Source organism: Harpia harpyja, chromosome 4 (assembly GCF_026419915.1).
Source record: "Harpia harpyja isolate bHarHar1 chromosome 4, bHarHar1 primary haplotype, whole genome shotgun sequence".
Classification (NCBI taxonomy): Eukaryota; Metazoa; Chordata; class Aves; order Accipitriformes; family Accipitridae; genus Harpia; species Harpia harpyja.
Genome location: NC_068943.1, coordinates 81,524,227 through 81,539,868, shown reverse-complemented (window position 1 = coordinate 81,539,868; position 15,642 = coordinate 81,524,227).

Genomic DNA, 15,642 nt, shown 5'->3' with positions numbered 1-15,642 from the left:
GTCCCAGAGGTCTTGCACAGGACCCACCCATGAGCACGAAGGTGGGAGTCTCCAGGGTGAAGAGCCTCAAGGGTATCTGAGGATCCTGGTCACAGGTAAGTGACCACAGTGGATGCTCAAGTGGACCCAAAGTCCTGGATCTCAGCCCCAACTTTGTTTCAGTTTCTCTCAAACCTGAATTAGAGCAGGACTGGTGTCCCCCCACCACCCAAGGGTGCAAGATGAAGCACACAGAGGGCAGAGGAGCAGGGGTTGTAGAATTAGCATGGGTACACAAGGAAGTGAACGTGGAAAATGGTGATTTAGCTCTAAACTCATTAAGTTTTCTCATTGAACAGAGGCGACAATGGTTATTACCTGCACCAGATCATAGCAAAAGAGCAATCGTGAAGCTTGAAACAGATAAAATCCCAAGTCATTATATTAGCAAATTATCTGTTTGGGTCTGTTTCCTATTGACAGTATTAAGCCTATTCTCATTAATATTTCACTCTTCAGGGAAATTAAACTTTAATGAAAGTATGGTACTTACAATGCCAGCCTGACAATTCAAAAGGGAAAAAACCAGCAAGGCCACAGCCGTCTGAATTATCCCTTGCAAATAAGTCATCTAGAAAGCAGAGTCCTTATTTATCTGAAAAATTACTCATGAGCCCAGACTCAGTTTCTAGGAAAAGGAAGGTTATCTATGAATATTTGCTGAATATTTACTGGACCAGGCTTTGTGTGTCATGATGTGAGGGCCTCAGGTAGGACAATATGGGGCAACACACAGTGGCTGTGGTCCCCCTCGGGGTTATCTCCCACTAAGGCACGCTGTCCTGGGTCCACTTGGGCAGAATTTGCTTCAGCTCTGCACTTTGCTCTTTACGTCCTTCACCTGCTGAGTTTCCTACCCAAAATACAGCAAGGGTGGGCAGCAGACATCCGTGACACCCCACCACTGCATCTGGCAACACATGCTGGGATGAAGCAGGTCCAGGAGCAAACAAGCAAGCTCCGAGCTGAATCTACTGCTGTCTGCATGACAGTGATGTATGGTGCAACACATCATGTATGAAGCCTCATTTGGAGTCTGAATTAATCTTGTGTGGTCCCAGCTGCCTCAGTCCCAGCTTTCCCCATTACCTCCAGAGCCCAGCACTTTGGAAATCCAGTTACTGCTCAGCATTAAAAGAATATTTTTCTCTGTCGCCACTTGACATTTCATTTTTGCTAAGACAAAGTAACTATCACTGTAACTTAAGGGGGAGCTGCTGCTGCAAAATGGCAATGCTCTCCTCTCTCCTCCAGACTGTGTTTGCTGGCGCTGTGGCTGCTGATGAGAGAAAATTAATTAACTTCTTGGAATGCTTCCTGAGCACCCAACAGCACCAGCGAGAGAAACCTTCTTGTAAAGAGAGTATGTGGCGAGCCCAGCGCTGCCCCTTACCTCTCCTTCCAGCAGCAATGACTTCCAAGCAAGCTGACCCACTGCTCAGCTCTTCATGGTAGCTAGAGGAGGATTTTTCCCTTTACAATCACACCTTGCAGCTCCAGGTCCCCGAGTGACTGGCTTTGCCAGAGTGAGCCCAGCAGTAAGCCTTTGCTGTGCTAAAAGGAAGGGAGCATCGTGACTGCTTGAGCACAGCTTTGCAGTGGGTCACGTAAGGCACCAGGAGCACCAAGAAGTCTCCACTTCCAGCACCACATTGCCCCAAGCTGCAGCTCTCCCAAAACCTGAAAATACTCGCAACCCATCAGCAGACAACCCACATGCTCCTTCACTTCTCAGCCAGCATTTGCTCCAGCTATCAGCGAGCACAACACAGCTCCTGCAAGCACCCATCTTGCCCTTGAGAAGTGCCTGCATCCCTGCCTCCATCCATCCAAGGGGACCTGTAGCAGCTCAGCTCCTCAGTTAAATACCATCGTTATGTGCCATCATTTAATCTAGGATTCAATCTGCACATATCTCTGCTCCCCTGGAGTTGAAGACAGACAAATATATTAATCCATCTCTACTGTGCCAAGTCCAGCTATAGACTCCCTGGCACAGACACCTGCTCCCAGCGCTGAGAACAGACTGCTTTCTGTCTAGGGGCCACCAAGGTGCCAGCAGCCCGGTGTTACTCACCGACACCCTGGGCTGATGTCCTTCTTGTGGACCCTGGGGCTGCACTGAGGTCCCTGTGCATGGCAGAGGCACCCAGAGCCCCTGCACCATGTAGGTCTCCCATGGAGCTGGAGGGAGGAGATGGAGACAGCACGGTGGGCAAAGCATGGCCCTGCGGTCCCCTGGCTTCAGGTGCCCATCAGTTCCCCCAATAATGTCTGCTGAAGTCCAGGGGCTTCAGGGGAAAGGCTTTTTTATCTGAAAATTTAATAGAAAATGTCACTTCCTTGAAATCAAGCTTTTTGCAAGTGCACAGCCATCTCAGTTCAGGAAAAAGACCTGGGAACTGATGTTCAGCTGCAAGTCAGAGCCAGAGAAGAAGCTCCCCAAAGGCTGCCAGCCCAGTGGTTACAGCCCACTGCTGGAAGGAAGGGTCCACAATCCTCTTCCAGTGATTTTTCATTTTTATAAGGATCAAGCATGAAGAGACACTGCCAACTGAGCAAGCATGGACTGGTCACCAGTGCCCAGGGGTGAGATGTCAACAAGCTCCACATCCCCATGCTGTTTCTCTCCTTTATGACAAAAGTCTAAAATAAATAAAACCTTGGGGGGGAGGAAATCCCCATTTTTTCCAATGTGGAGCAGTGCATTTTACAAGTGGCCAGAAGTCTGGCTTTTCCAGTCCTCCATGCTCATCATCAATTCGCAATTACACCATTAAAACTTTATTTAAAGTTTGGCTTGCTTTTAAAACCAGTCAGAGTGCATTTTCTCTTCTCTTATTTTGATTAGCAAATAAATACCCCAGGCCCAGGAGCTGTTAGCGATGACATTTGGAGTAATCCGGAGCAATTTACCTGTCAAGAGCCACACGGCTTGTTTGGACATGCTTGGGCTTGGCCATCAGCGTCACGGCGTGGACGGGGCTGTTTGCTTTCTGAAGGCATTTTCAGCCGAGTAAATGGAGGGTGGCTGCCTTGCACCGTGCAATTTGAAATCATTAACTGCAGATGTACACACTGCTATCAGGCTGATAGGGGATCACAAGGCAGCATCCCGGGTCAATAGAAAATTGGGCAAAAGTTGGCCAAATTGCAAAAATTGTGCTCCATTTCTAGAGGAAAATTGGGGGAAAATTCTCCCCATTTGTCTATAATAACAAGGATTGTGCACTATACTGGCTATTTCGCAGCTCTCAGGACTTACCTTGGAGGAAACTTGAAGCACTCTCCTGCATCTCATCCTCACTTAGTCTTTTTCTGCCTCAGCTCTACATCCTTTCTTGCCGACACAACCAAGCGTAGGAGAAGCAAAGTCCTCCAAGCAGCAAAGCTACTTTCCCCTTCATCTTGCTGTTTTCCAATTGCGTGGGAATAAAAGAAGAATGATATGGAAGAATTTATGTGCTTTTGCTAAATCTTCAAGATCAGAAATTTTCATGATTTTCAGACCTTTCTGGTGCCTGGGAGCTTTTTACTTTTCACCTCAGGCTTTCAGTCCTCTCCTTTTCCTCACTGGACGGTGTCGGCAGTACTTATAGATGCTGGGACGTGAACAGGTTGTTGGTTAATGCAACGGCAGCAGAGGAGGATCAAGAACATGCTGCAAAGTTTTCCAATTCAATAAAACTTCATGCAAACAGGAATTGGCTGTTTCTGTGCAATCCTGTTCTTGCAGGTCACAGTGCTTGTATATGGCACCAAACACAGCTTTCTGCCCTGTCTTACTGGTTAAACTGGGCAGAGATGGAGGATAAAACCTGTAACTGGCCTGGACTCAAATCCTTAAAAGACTTTAGATATCATCACTATTATTCAGGTACCCAACATAACCAATTCAACTGTTTAACTCCTAAATATTACTAAGATCTGCTCCCCCACAAACCTGTGCTCATGTGTGGTTTGGGGATGGAGAAGGTTTCTTGGGAGTTTTGTCACGGGGAGTACCACCGGTCCTTTGTTTTTCGATGAGGCAAGAAATGCCGGCAGCTTTTGCCTTCTCACTTGGCAATACCTTGTTAAGCCCCAAATTAAAAAGTTATTTGTGCATTTTCAGTTTCGCTGCTATTCTCCCAGAGACCAACCATCATACATACGTCCTGTCAGTTGGGGGAAAAATAAAGTTTTAAGCTTTGTTACAAAAAAAGGGTGGTAAGCATATTAGTGGTGAGTTAAAAAAAAAAGTACCCCCAAAATGCTGCCTGCTCTGCCTGGAAATCCACCAGTGCGTGCTGGCATCCCTCCCTCTAGTGACTAAACTCTGGATGTACAATCCCCTCCTTTGGGTTAGAGACTTTCTCCTCCCAAAACTGAAATTAAAGATCTGACATCCCCACGGGGCCCAGGGAGTCACGGCACAGGGGACGAACACAGGTGAGCGAGTTGTGGCAGGTCCCCAGCCAGGGAAGAGGTGGGGATGCTGCAGAAATGTGCCACAAGGTCTCCTCTGTGCTGATAGTGCTCAGGTACCACCGTACTTCTACCCCCAGATTATTATTTCTTTTTTTAAAGATGACATAGCCCTGCTGCAGGGCTACCCTAGATATTTGCAGAGTGACCAATAGCCAGGACTGATGGGACAGAAGCATGTCCTGGCTGGTGGGGCACCAGCTGAAGGGACATGGTGGATGGGTATTTGGAGAAGAGGGGTTGGGGGCTCTTGGTCCCAGTCCTCAGGTTGGACATCCAGACCCAGAGCACTGGCTCCTGGTCCCCAGCCCCACCCTCACCTGGAGACCAAAATACGTGCCTTCACCATTTGAAGATCCTCCATTTGAACAGCTTCAGTCATACAACAAAGACATTCGGGACAAGAAACCGCAGCTTTTGCCTAATGCTCCTCTCCCCACATCTCCACACCCCTCCTAGAGCCCAAGCAGGGCTGGAAATTGGGTGGAAAACTAAATCCTGCTGCTTCCCACTGCAGACAGCCCCGAGCACCCGCAGCCAGGCGGCTCCATCTGAGCTACGAGCCTCCAAGGAAGGGGTCAAGGAGGAAAGCATTGATGCAACCATCATCAGTGGCCCAAAACTTGCTGCCATCACACCCTGACCTTTGAGAATTGCCAGCCTGGTCTTGGCAAAACTCTGCCTTCGCTGTTCAGCAGACACAAGCCCAGCTGCAGACCCAGGCTTCCTCAGACAGCACTCCTGTGCAATAAACAGGTTTAACACATCACACCCCATCTCTGCATGCATCTATCTCGGAGACTCCTAATGCAGTGCAGAGCTGCTCAGGCACTGCCATAGGGCTTAGGGCAAACGTTGAACTGAATGCTGATACACAGCTTTATAGTAAAGGTTTGGCAGAGCCCCTCCAAAGCCACCCTTGTCAGAGCTCAGGAAAACACCAGGGATGGTATAAAGTACAACAGCCCTGTATAGGAGGATTTATGCATGGGCAAACTCTAGAATTAAGTCTAATTTCTCACCTCCAGCTCTGAACTAATATTCCAGGTCACTGCTAAGTCAGGGAGAGGAGAAATGATTGCAGCACAGGAAGGGCGAGGATGGGCCATGCACCCTTGTCATGTGCTGTAACACAGGGATTTGGTCTTGGAGACAGCATCTTGCTAAATCTTTTAACCAGCTTAGCTCTTCCCCATCTGTCTGTGGGTAAGGGGCTCCAAGCCCTGTAGCAAAGCAAAATTGAATTGCAAAGCTCTCATGGCAACTCAGGAGCTCAGTCCCTGGGGCAGACCCTGCTGACTGAAAGCTTTGCTCAACCTCCTTCCCATTGACAGTGGTGATGCCACTCACACACACCGGTCCAAGGACTGGAAGGGTTCGGGGGTAATTTGCTCAAATTCCTGGGAGATCAGGGAGACTTGTCATCAACCAGGATGTGTCCGAGGTCTCTGGAGCTGGTCACCCAGGTTAAAGCTCCCAAGAGCTCGGCCCTCCCATGCAGCAAAGCTGCTTGCTGGGATCAGCTCTGGTCCCTTTGGGAAATCCCTGGTGAAATGCTTCACAGTCCAAATTTCACAAAAGCTCTGAACCAAAGCCATATGCTGAAAACTTTCCCCAGGAAAAAGAAAAAACCAAACCAAACAACCAAACAAAAAAACCCACGCACACAAAAAAAAAAAAAACCCCAAAACCAAAAACCAAAACAACCAAACAACAAAAAAACCCATGTTTTGATCCAGAGACATTTCACACACAGGTTTCTGCTCCCCATGGGAGGTATTGATTTTCACTGTAAGAGATATAATCACATAGCTAACCCTTGGCACAAAGCTTTATGTAGGAAATGTTGACAGCGGGTCTTGTGCTAGCTGAAGTCCTTCTTTGGGTCAGACGAGGCTGTATCTGCCACAGGGTTGTGGATGGTAACGATACCATGGGAGGTGCAGCACAGGCAGAGGAACAGCTCAGCCACAGCAGCAGCTGTCTGGCGAACCTGCTCCCTGATGCCAGGCATGGCAGAGCTCCCTCATCACTTGTTTTACCTGAAACTTAAAAAAATAACAAGAAAATTCATTACAAAAAATCTATTTTTCCCCGTTACTGTTCACTGACCAAACTAACTCCGGAAACTACAGAAGGGGAAGTAAAATTGACAGCTCCCAAGGAAATCTAAGTGCAAATGGGGACCGTCACAGGAGCTTTCACGTGGGTGCCTTTACCTGAAATGAATGAAATGGAGCTGTAACTCACACTTGAACTGCTGTTGGAGGTGCGTGGGTGTTAACTGTGCATATCCTGCTCCAATGTGTGCTGCTTTGGAGAGGCAAACCTCCCTCCGCCTGTGCGAACAGATCAGTCTTGGTTATCTGCCCGGGATGCTGTGGCTGGTGGAACAGGATTGGACTCAAGATGAAGCTTTGAACCTTGCTGTGCCTCTCTGGAGAGGGGCAGAGCAGCTGTGGGCTCCTCCCATGGGTGATCATCAGGACAGAAAGAGCCAAGGTCCCCCTCCAGCCTGGGGCATTACTTTTATTATTGCATAGGTTAGGGACAAATAAGCAGATTTCCACATGGCTTGAGTCCCAACTTTGTCTACCTTATTTACCATGAGCAAAGCCATCCTGGAGCTCTCTACACAGAGACGAGCAATTTAGAAAATTGGGGCAAAACCGTATTGAAACAGGGCACTTCAAGTACAAGGTTTCCAAAGAGCACAAGCACCATGTTATCAAGGGCTCAGCTCTGAGGTGAATGAGTTGAGGACCCAAGATAGGGACATCCAGCCTTGAGCAGCTTTGCTAGTTACTGGCTCCTAAAAACAATCTTCCACCTGGACAACCCAAAGAAATTCTCTACCAGGGAAGCAAATGCCTTTACAGCAGCTAGATCAGACCTTATGGAACATCAGCCACTGTCTATTGCCACGCTCAGTGTAGCTAATTAGTCACGTTTTGTGGGGAAGAACAGATCAATATTTTAGTTTTCTATGGCCAACTTGACACCAGCAAGACAACTTTATGACTCCGACAAGATTTCCGTCTGCCTTGGGAGGAATTTGCTGTCGGAGAAGAGCTCTCCATTTGCCATCTGCGGCAGGGAAGGAGGGAAAGGCTTTCATCCATTAAATACAAGGGCGGTCGGGAGAGGGCTGCAGAGGAAAACTAACACTGGTGCCAACTGAGAGCATCAGGGAGGAGAGAGAGGCACCATGTAGGCAATCAGCCTCCATCACTTAAAGTTGATTTGTTGGACCATCTGGGACCAAGAAACCCTCCTGAGCTTTTCTTCGGAGCCCCATGAGCCGCAGAACAGATGCACAGTTGGGGTATGCTGCAATCATCCTCTCTGCCAGGTTGTGCCTGTTTGGGATCCCAGCCCTGCTCCTGTGGCCGGGGAGGCTGCTGTGCTGACTGCATGCACCACAGATCTGCAATGGGGCAAGAAAAAGTCCCTCTGCAAACATCTAATAGAAAAGAGCATCTCAGCCCACATCTCTGCATCCAGATGTCATTGGTGGCACCGATGGCATGGGCACAGCTCTGCCAAGCCAGGCACCGGTGACCCCGTCTCCCCCCTCCAGCCCCACATGACCTCCTCATCCATCCCAGAAGAGCATCTTGGCTTGATCAGACCCCTACTACATAACCCAGCAATGTATAAATTTCACCCCTCCTAACCCTAAGGCAGCATCACAGCATTTGCAATCACCTATATTAAACCAGTAACTTGTGTTAATATTACCACTCCCAGTGGAGGTTTGTTACAGACCATAATCACTTCAAAGCAATGCCACACAGGCTTAAATGATGTTATAACATGAATTATTTAAGAAGGTCTAATGGGCTGGGAAGTTTAAATATGAAGAAGTTGTTATCCATGACTATTGCTGGCCGTAAAAATGTTTATGCTGCTTCATATCATATTAGTGGCTATATGGTAATTTGCTAAAAGTAAAAGAATATCAACTTTTGGAAGTGCCATTTAAATAGAAGATCTAACACCAAGAAGATTGGGGCTGTCACAACAGGCAGCTCAATGGAGGCTGCTCTGCTAAAGGGCACCCCAAATGCAGTTGTGATCCCAAGGAGGGTCAGTGTGGGCAGCTGCGCCCAGGGAGGAAGAGAAAACAGAAGCAGAAAGAATAATAAGACACCCCAGTCTCGGATTTTTTTGCAGTAGGTGATGTTAGGAAGCCCACTGTGCTACTTGGCCCCCATAACCCAGACAAGGGCTTGCATGCAACATGATGCAAAAGCACCTAAAACCCCTGAACTTGACCCACTGAGACCTGAATATGGCCCAAGCATGGCCACAGCAGGGTGCTGAGCCTGCCCACATGGGACCTACAAGCCCTGGTCCCCAAATCCTGGTGGCACCCACACCAAGTTGAGAACACAGGCCACTGCTCTGGTCCACGCGCAAATTCAGCCCAGCACAGGGCACCGCTCTCCCAATGGATCATTTCATTAGGAGCCTGCAAAAAGCTGCCAAACCTGGAACGAAACACACCACAGACCAGATTTTTGGCAAACCAATATTTCAGGGAGCCTCAAGAGACAAGACGTGCTCCCAAGGAACTGCTAAGAAATCCACTTATTCCAGGCAGCACAGATGCACTGACTTTTCCTGCTGCTACAGTGAAGCTACAGACCTCCTCCTCCCCCAGAACTAATGACTGAGCACAATTTAAAAACAGGAAAGAGCCATCACTACTCTCCAAGTGACTGGAGTACGATGCTCTAAATGTTGTATAGGCTTGGATTTTTTGCTTTCTATAGTATAACTTACTACCTAGAATTTTTAGCGAACTCCTTTTTCTTTGAGAAACGTGTTGGATGTTTGTTTATTCCCCTCTACCTCCAAGCAGTCAGTTCTTATAACGATCTCGCATTTACGTGCCAAGTCACATCCGAGTGGGTCCAACGGCACTTTACGAATCTGCACTCCATCCCACATACAACCCTCTGCCCAGCGCCAAAACACAGCCAAAGAAACAAATAAGGGAGGGGAAAACCCATACGCATGCTTCTCAAAAAATGGAAAAAGCCACTACTTGCTTCTATTTTCATCTGATTGACAGAGTGCTTTGTTTCCCACACAAACAGGTATGAATCTCCTGTCCCCAAGCAGTCCAGCAACATGAGCTGCAAAATGACTCCGTGTTCAAAGAGGCTAATGCAGAACAAGCCAATATAGGACAAACTTTATCACCCAGTGACACTGGCAGGTTGCATTAACATGCGGCGGCACTTGCTTTCCATGACCCACATGTGATGGAGGAAGCTCAAAGGGGCTCAGGAGCTAATGGATTAGTGTAATTCTGCCAACAGCATTATCGTACATCACACTTGAAATGCAACCTGCCTCTGTTGCCGGCAATTCAGCAAGAAGCACAGGCAAGTGGCATTTGCCCCCCAGCCACATCACCTCCGTCCGCAGGGTCCCCTCCTGTCACACCGACTCCACGCGTTGTGCTAAGTTCAAAAACTAGTGTTCCCACAGGGATGGAAATCAATGGCTCTTGTTTATAAATATAATTAGCTCAGTATGTTAATGAAGTTCTCTCTGCTGGTCTGGGAAGTCTTTGCTGTGGACTCCCAGCCAGAAGAGGGATGCTGCAAAGAGCTAGCGAGCACCAAGATGTTTACCTGTGCCCCGAAGGGGAGAGGAGATACTCTTCCCAGGGCTAAAACATACTAAAAATCCACCACTTCTCCTGAAGTTATAAAATCCTGCAGGTTTCCCACTTCTGCCCAACACACTGACAGTCAGCACAATTTACAGGGGAAGAAGCAAATGAAATAAGATGATCTGCAGAGTTTATTTGCTACTGCTTTTCCCATAAAACACAGCTTAAATTTCATTTCACCTGTGTTCTTGCTTAAACGAAGCCTCATCTTCAGGTCCGATCTGCCTAACAACCCTTTTTCCACATATTTTTTACCACCTTAAACATTTCTCTCACCTTCACTTATGTGATGCCAGTAAAAATGCTGGAGAAGCACCTTCAGGGAAAACTTTTCTCTACTGAAACAGGTTGATATGAATCAACTAGAAGCTGCAGGCTTTTCTGCAGGAGCTCACCTGCACCCCACCTCTGCTGGAGTCCATCAGGGGAAGGTTTAATCAGAAACTCACTCAAAAAACACTCCAGTTTGATGGATGAGGTCTCAAACACTTGGGCCATGGGTGGTCATGAGCAGGGCTGGGTTGCACCAAGCAGAAGATGGGTGGGAAACAAACCCTGGGTCCCAGGAGCCACAACTCCAGCATTTTCTTGCTGGAAACATACAGGCGAAATGGGGTTTTGCTCCCCACGGCCATGACCTGGTTCCCGGGTTGCAACATGCACTACGCAAATCCACTTCTGACCCAGCAGACCCCAAAACCCTTCACATGGGCTCCTCCTCTTTGCCTTTATGGCCATTTACACCACTACCAGTTGGCTCAGCCTCATCCTTCTGGTGGAACCATCTTTCCCACACCACATCCCTGCTAGCAATATTACAGGTGTACTGCTGTCTGCAGAGAGCCATTAGCAAACAGGCCTAATTACTGCACAGATGCCACATGCCACCTGGGGCTAGCTAAAAAAAAAAAAAAAAAAATCCCAGCAGCAGCCAAAGCAGGCAGGGCACACTCCAAAGACAGGCAAGCTTTTGCAAGCAGGAGGCTACAACCAGGACTGTGTTTATTCCCAAAAACTGGGACAGCAGCATGCGGCACTCTGGGGAAAACTGCTCTTTGGCAGGGAATGGAAACAAGAAAGAAAAAAGAATTGTTGCTGCAGAGGAACAACTCCCTGGGTGTTTGGAGGCTCAAGCCTGGGACCACCTTCCTCTGCTTGCATGCATGACAGAAGCAGCTGCTCCGTCCCTGCTCCCATCACCAAAATCCCTTCCTCATTAGAAATCCCACCCTTTCCTCAAGTCACTGCCCCAATTTCCCCACGCTTCCCCATGGGGACCCTGGTCTGTTCAGTCAGGCCACCTCCATCCCCCACCCAAGCAGTGATAGTCACCCACCTATTTCCCCCTCCCTATCTAACCATCCCCCCTTAACACCCCACTTTTCTCCAAGCCTCACCTGCACCATGCCTGAATTTATTGCATTTTTCACCTCCTGCTTGCAAACTTGGCCCAAACTTTAAGCCCATCCAAGGAAGACCCTAAGGCAGTAGTGCTGTGCCTCTTGTTACTGTTATCTGCGGTGTTTCTTTGCTTTATAGCAACACAAATAAAGCCTCTTATCTCATTTGCAGCTACACTGGTACTCTGATGCAGAGCCAGCCCTGCCTGGAGCATGCACCCCCTGCCTTGGATTAATCTTCATCTGTTTATTGACAAATACACATATTTCATTTGCTCTGTATCATTCTCCCATCTGTTGTTTGATGGGAACCCACGGGTTAAGTGCTTAAAGCTCTGCACTTGCAGATGCAAGCAGATGCACCTCCATGCAAGCAAGAAAGAACAGGACACTGTGCAAGCACACCCAGGTCCATCTCCTTCATGGCAGTGCTCAGAAACCCTCCTCCAGCCCTTGAGGAATTGCTTTGGGAGAGCATTATGACTGCTGTCCCCTGCCCAGGTGGGGTACCGTGTCTGAGCTACAAATCAGCATTAAATATTTCCTTGGAGCCTTGCTGAGAACTTGGAGTAGCACCTAAACCCCTTGGGAAATGCTTCCTCCTGAGAAAGCCCGCCAGCCTTGGATGGCTGCAGGATGATGTCCACTCCTGGGATGTTGTCATGGTTTTGCACCTTTTTATTACCTTTTAAGAGAACCAGGAAAGTTCAGGTAGAAGGTTTTTCGCTTCTTAGGTGTTTTTTGTTTTTCTAACACACACTTTTTTTCTACCCCAAAAATCAAGATCTTCTGCAGAAAGCCAATTTTTCCAGGAAAAAAAAGATCATCAGGAGCTCCACACAGCCCTGAGCCCAAGCTCTTGCTGGTTTTCTCTACTGCAAGTGCCAAATAAACGCAGTGTTGCCTGAGCCAGATGATATGGTGGATATTATCTTGCCATCACCAATAATCAGTAACGGCATAAAGTATCAGCCTTTTTCACAAAAGGCCTTGTGCTAGAAAAACTGGGATTTTCTGGTCCATCTTTCATCATCTACTGCACAAATAACAAATATTGGATTTTCATAAAGTCAAAATCCTGCAGCAAATTAATCTCCTAAAGTCCAAGGTTCATCCTCAAAGGCCTAGAAACAAAATGCATCAGTGAGCTGGCCTTGCTTGAAACATCTGCAGTATTCAGAAAGCCTTGGAAAAAAGTTACTGAGATGCTGCAGCTGAATCCACAATAGTGGGTGAGTTCACTGCCCCTCAATCACAATATAAAGAGAAGCACTTGGATTTATGCTTCCAGTTATGACAAGTCATGTAAAGAACCAGCTTCTGCTGTTTTAGTAGTCTGGGACTTTTCAAATTTCCAGCAAAACATCAAACAGATACTTCCAGGGCCGGGGGGGGGGGGGGGGCGGAATTATTTAATGGAAAATTGGGGTTTTCCATTAAGAAATATTCAGTGGAAGTTCTGTCTGCCTTAACTAGCCATCAGTTAACATGAGTTCCAACTGAAACCCCCTGCCCAGGCAAATTCTTCCTTCTGAAGAGATTCACTGTGAGGCTCATACCTGTAATACCATACCAACACACATTTCATTACTCCCTCCTCCACAAAGGAGGTTATTTCAACCATTAGTTGAGAGCACTCTAAAACACTTGATGAATTTTTACTTACCTCCAGGAACTCAGAAAAGGCTCCTTTCATAATATTTCTATCCCTTTATTTTTCTTCTTTTTATTTGCATGGTAGGAAAAAATACACAGCTGAGTTGTATTATTTGTTATTACCAAACAAGACATTCAGTCTATGCATTTGTATCGCTACTTTTTTAATCAAGCTAACCCCAAGAGCTAGAAAACCTGCTGGCAGCCTGCCTTGGGTTCAGTCAAGATAAATTTGTTCAAGACAAAAGGAATATTAACATGACGAAAGTAGGTATTTTCTTTTTAAAATCATAGGTTGAGCAAGAGGTGCAGAGATTGGAGTGATGCACGCAGAGTCCCCAAACAGAAAAACTCAAACAGAACAAGGTTGTCTTAAACAATCTGCTCCATTTTGTCTTCTTTTATGAGAAAAGAAAAAAGCACCTACTTCATTCAAAGATCCTACAACACAGGGCAAGCAACATTTGCACCTCCATGCCCAGACTGTCAAAGTGCTTCAAGATCTGAATTTATGCCTCCAATACATGCTACAAAGCAAATTATTCCAGGAAATTCAGCCACTCACTATTTACTCCTCAGCACACGCTCTGCTTGAGGCCACTGCGTGTTTTCAGTGCAGAGGAATAAAAGACAGGAGCAAAGAGCAGTCTGCATTCACAGGATGCAGCCGAACCTTTGGAAATGTTTTACCTTACTTTCACTCAGCGATTCAGCTCTTAATAACAGGCTTCTCTTGCAATCAATCTTGCTTAACAAAGTTGCTGAAGTCAGAGGTACAGAGTGCTGGAGAAGATACTGGGAGCCGTAACATTAAATGACTATGGGAGAACCGGTGCAGCTGCAGATAAATCCTCACACCAGCCTGGAGGAAGGGTTTGCATGGCAGTCTGTGATGGATGAGCCCCAGGGGCACAGGAACAGGACAGTGCAATGATTGCTCTGCTCTTTGCAGGGGCATGTGCAAATGCAACGGGTACATCCAAAGCTTCTGGGGGCTGGGGAAGAAAGATCTGGAGAAATAATGAAAGTATTTGAGGATGGTTCCCTAAGTTTTACTTGTGATGGAGGAGAACAGAGTGAGGGAGAAACAGAAAAGGAGTTTGTAAAAGATTTAAAAGAGAGAAAGACCTGTGAAAACAGATTTTACAAGACTCTTTATTAAAGACCAGAATGCCTTGAGATGTAGCAGTAAAAAAAAACCCCACACAATCTTCAAGCAGTTTCTTGGGGAGATGATTATGGTGCCAGGAAAAGTAATGTGTATATGCCAAGGGCTAAAAATCCCAGAAAGACAAATAAAGCCTCAGAAAACACTCAGGGACAGTTTATGAGCTGAAAAGAAGCAGAGTTTTGGTTCATCCATGCTGTGAATTCAGACACCAGGCACATGCAGTCATCTGTGCCTGAAGAGGGAACCCAGGGCAGAGGCTGGGGCACCCCTGGACCCCCCACCATCACAGCCTGCTTCGTCATCCAGGCACCCACCTCCAGCACTGGTACAGGACCTCTTCCTCCACCAGGCAGGGGTCGAGCCTATGGTGCTCTTCTCTGGCGAGGGTATTTCAGGGATGGGGGGGGGGGGGGGCAGGAGACATGCTTTCTTTCCTCTGCTGCTCCACTTTGCAAAAAGCACTTCTACATCCACTTGAACAGAGATCCATCCTCAGCCCAACTCCCCAAGAAGCTTCCTCGCCACCACAAACACACGCACTATTTCTCACCCCTCTTATCCACATCAGGCCAAGAAGATCCACATTAAAAAAAAAAAAAAAAACATCCAGAAAAAAAACCCAAAAGCCAACCCCACCAAGCAGAGACTACCCAGCCCAAGGCTTATTTACCCTTTGGGGAGTGACCAAAAAGGACTGGGCTTATTGGAAACACATGGGATTGATCAGTGCTGGTCTTTACACAGCCTGAGAGCATCTCCCTGCTTGAGGCCACATAGCCCAAAGGTGGTGGGAAAGTTTCACGTGAATCCTTTGCTCTAGCTGTGCCACGACTGTGCTTGAACTCGGACGTCCTGCAGGACCTTGCAACTCCTGACTCCCAAATGGAAACTGAAAAGTTTCTCTTCCACTCAAAATAATTAATTCCTTTCAGCAAGGGAAAAACAAACAAATGCATCCTCATTTGGATTCAACCAGAGATTTTTCCCAGATATTTTAGTTAGAAAAGCAATTGTTCTTGCAGAACAATGTAATTGTTTACAGCTTCCAGCCCTGCTGAGCTGGCAAGGGGTAACAGCAGAGCTAAAGGAGCAAGGGAGGGGGGGGTAACAGAAATGAAAGTGTTGCAGGATGGGAGCAGACAGCATCAAGTCAGCAGGTGCCTAGCTTTCAGACGAATACTCAGAAGCTCTTATAACACCAAGCATTGTGAGGAAAAGAT